Source organism: Cnephaeus nilssonii, assembly GCF_951640355.1.
Source record: "Cnephaeus nilssonii genome assembly, chromosome: 14".
NCBI classification, from domain to species: domain Eukaryota; kingdom Metazoa; phylum Chordata; class Mammalia; order Chiroptera; family Vespertilionidae; genus Cnephaeus; species Cnephaeus nilssonii.
In genome coordinates this window covers 55,584,906-55,588,715 of record NC_137085.1, presented here as the reverse complement: position 1 = coordinate 55,588,715, position 3,810 = coordinate 55,584,906, and the positions used below count along the sequence as shown (strand labels likewise).

The 3,810-nt window shown below is 39.7% G+C and overlaps 1 pseudogene across 1 annotated transcript; it reads left to right on the top strand.

The window, feature by feature from the left end:
* Window positions 1–674: 674 nt before the first annotated feature.
* LOC307110496 (actin-related protein 2/3 complex subunit 2-like) lies at window positions 675–1,587 on the top strand (annotated as a pseudogene). Its single transcript has one exon. The product of its transcript is annotated as an actin-related protein 2/3 complex subunit 2-like (transcript).
* Window positions 1,588–3,810: the final 2,223 nt, after the last annotated feature.

Below are 3,810 nucleotides of genomic sequence, written 5' to 3'. Positions count from 1 at the left end.
TAGAAAGTTTAATGGGAATGGAAAATCTCCACGTTTACACGTCTATCCTTGCATATTAATATCATTACATTTAAACGGTGGTTTGATTTCAAACATTGAATTAATTAAGAAGGGAACTTCCAGGTCGAGCTATAATGTCAAATCAAATGCCAACAGCTCCTTCTACTGGCTACTAGAAGAAAAAATTTGGTTTCAATCAATGAAAAAGAAATTTGCTGTTTATTTAAGAAGCATCATCACCAAATTAAAAATTTTGAAAAATATCTAAGTTTGTTGGGAAACTTAAAAAGATGTTTACTTGCAGTGATAGGAAGAAAATACTGAGAATTATAGAAATAGAAGTTGACAGTCATGTGAGTTTCCTACATCAATAAGTGATTCCTGCTTCCACTAAAAAATATCTGGTCACTATCTTGCCCACAATTCTCTATTATATAGAGTTTGGGTTAAAAATAAAATATAATCAAGGTTAGGTTATGCTTTCTCAAATTGAACACAAATATTAAATGAATATTATGGAAGTTTAGAAATCAATAAAAATATTACATTTTTCATGATATCCCTTTGTTCTAAAAAAGAAAAAAAAGGAGGGCTAGAGCTGGGACTGAGCAGGAACCATGCCCGTTGGCAGAGGCGGCTGGCAGGTGGATTCTGGCTTCCGGGACCAGCCGCCCATGGTTCTGCAGGAGGTAAACAACAGCATCTTGGAGGAGACCCTCAAGTTCAAGTTTGAGAACGGCAGCTGCCAGAAACAAAACCATAAGCAGTAGAAGTAACATTTGCAGATTTTGCTGGGCTCCCCTATCATATTTCATATCCTAATGGAGACAAAACAGAAGTGATGGTCAGCATTTCTTTGAAATTCTACGAGGAACTTCAGGCACATGGTGCTGATGAGTTACTAAAGAGAATGTACAAAAGTTTCGTGGTAAATCCAGAATCAGGATCAATGTCTCTTTGCTGTACAACCTTGACAATCACCTGCACCCAAGGATTCCATGGTGCGGCAGGCTGGCATGTTGAAACGAGATTGTTTTGCCTCTGTCTTTGAGAAATACTTCCAGTTCTGAGAAGAGGGCAAGGAAGAAGAGAGCAAGGCAGTGGTCCATGGTAGGGATGACGAGACCATGTATGTTGAGTCTTAAAAGGACAGAGCCACAGTAGTCTTCAGCACAGTGTTTAAGAATGAAGACACTGTGGTCATTGGAAAGGTGTTCATGCAGGAGTTCAGAGAAGGACACAGAGCCAGCCCCACAGCCATGGGGAACCGCCTCTGGAGCTGGAAGACAGGGATGCTGTGGAGGGTGACAACATTGGCTATATTACCTTCGTGCTGTTCCCTGGCCACACCGACGCCATTGTTGAAGATAACACCATCCACCTGATCTACATGTTCCAGGACCACTTGTACATCAAGTGGGCTAAGACCAATATTCACACACGTATGCGGCCAAAACATGCAAAGTCCTCAAGATGCTGAACTTTGCACATCCAGATGATGAGAAGGAAGAAATGGAAACAATCATGGGGAAGACTTTTTCATCTGCTAACTCTTGGGAACTGGAAGAGGAAGCAGCTGGCAACTGAAGGTTGGAACACTTGCTACTGGATAGTCGTAGCTTTTAATGTTGCATCTCTGCACATTCTTAAGGGATTCTCCCATTTGGTTCCATTCTGTACAAGTTTGGAAAATAATCTGCAGAAATGAGCTGTGCTTGCAAGGACTTCTAGTTTCCAAGAATTAAAAAAAGAAAGAAAGAAGAAAAGAAATCCACTTAGTCCACTTGATTTCTTTTCTATCTTCTCTCCCCCATTCCCCTTCCTTTCCACCCTTCTTCCAAGATGTTTTGCTTTATATTATGTCACCGGTAATGAGTTGCAGGATAATGCAAGCTTAACTTGTTTTCTCCTAAGACTAAGTATTTGAGTTCAAAACTCCCTGATCTAAAAAAATACGGTTGGGGTCATTAATAAAGAAAATCATGCCATCTTATAAAACAAGTAAATAAATAAATAAGAAAACATTTTATTGTTATTTCAATGAGGATAAATAGTTAACTTTTAACTGTTGTATAATAAGAGTTTGGAAGAAAAGAATGTTGACCTCTTTTATTCAAATTCTACCATTTGATGAAGCAAGTTGTTTAATTAGGGCAATAAAAGTAAAAAGTGTAATAAAAAATGTTCTCCCTAACTCCTTACCTTATTCTCCATGAAGATCACTGTCCTCCACCATCTGAAACAATCAACCTAGTTGGTACCACTCATTTAGAGCTGTTTCTGCCTCAAATTCTCCCAGCTCTCCACAACTCCTGGCCTCATTTTCATACAGACATGTTCCCTGGACGTAAATGGAAAATGTAATAGCACACTCAGAAGTTTTCAAATCCCACTCATTTCAACAAGTGAGACTTGACAAGGTTGATCCAAGAGGCTCGTGTGAGAGGTTTTAGAATCTTGACATAAATGCACTGTGAAGGAAAACCTTTCTTCTTTAGAAAGGATGGAATACAGAACTGCAGAGACTCAGCATCTCATTCCCTGGCTGTGTCTCAGCAGTGATCTCCCCCACACTCCCGCTGTCTTACCACATGAACTCTGAAAACCAACATGTCATTTTTGAAAGATTACCAAGGCAAAATGATTCTTTAACTCTTTCTCACTCTTTCTCATCCCACCCTTCACCTCCCGCCCGCCCCTCCCCCGCAACACACACACACATTGCCAAAACATATAGGTATCCTTCATCTTTGGGAAGTGAACCATTTCTGTTAAAAGAACCATCCTACATCTTAAACTTGACACCTTAATTTAGGACACCAATGATTTCCATAATTGGTGTCAAAGCCACAGAAAATCTTTTTAGGGCAATTTCTTCCTTGTTTAACAATAGAATTATGGTTGAATTGCAGAGCATCCAGGCATGCAACTTTTCAAGGGATTTTCATGTCATTCATTATCTTAAAACACAAATTTTCTTTGAAATGTTGAATTTTTGAAACGTTAAGTTTAAAAAATGGCTTTGAGTCAGACAGGTCTCCTAGATTCAAACCTCGACTCCGTTATTTATGAACTTGTGGGACCCAAGGCAAGTCACTTAAACTCGGTAAACCTCAATTTCCTCCTTTGTAAAAAGGGAATGGTAATACATCTCTACCTCACTGGCAGCCTTCTGAGGTTGCCGTGAGATAATATTGCCACATGCCAGAGCAGAGTGCTTGGTATATAACTAACAACCAATGTTGCTACTGTTGTTTAATAAACAAGAATTTTGTGTGTGTGTGAATGAAACATTATAACTTTATTTTATTTCCTGAAAAAAAAAAAGTCATCACAGTCATGCAAGGGAGTTCTGAATACTGATGACTTTGATTAGGAAACTGATAAGTAAATATTTTCTGAAACACAGATTCAAATATGGGGGGTGAAGTAGTCGTGGTTCTTACCTGGGAGAAAACAGCAGAGTTCTTCCTGAGGATGGGAGCGGTACTGTTTGCATTGAGGCAGTGAGTTAGAACCTAGAACCAGAAAGTAAAGTTGTCCTTAATGGGTCATCTGGAGAGAACATCTACGGGGCAGTGGTCACTGCCAGATGGTGACTCATTGGGAGAATCAGTGGGGAATCCAGGCTCTAGACGCGGATTGATCTTTTTCCAGTCCTACCTCTGGTGCCTTCCAGCTGTGTGACCTTAGGCCTTGTCCTCACTTTCTCTGAGCTTCATTTCCTATTCTGCAGAAATGAGGAGATTGTCTAACTCACAGAGCTGAGTAAGAATTTGTGGTGACGGATTTTTGTAAAATATCCAGCTC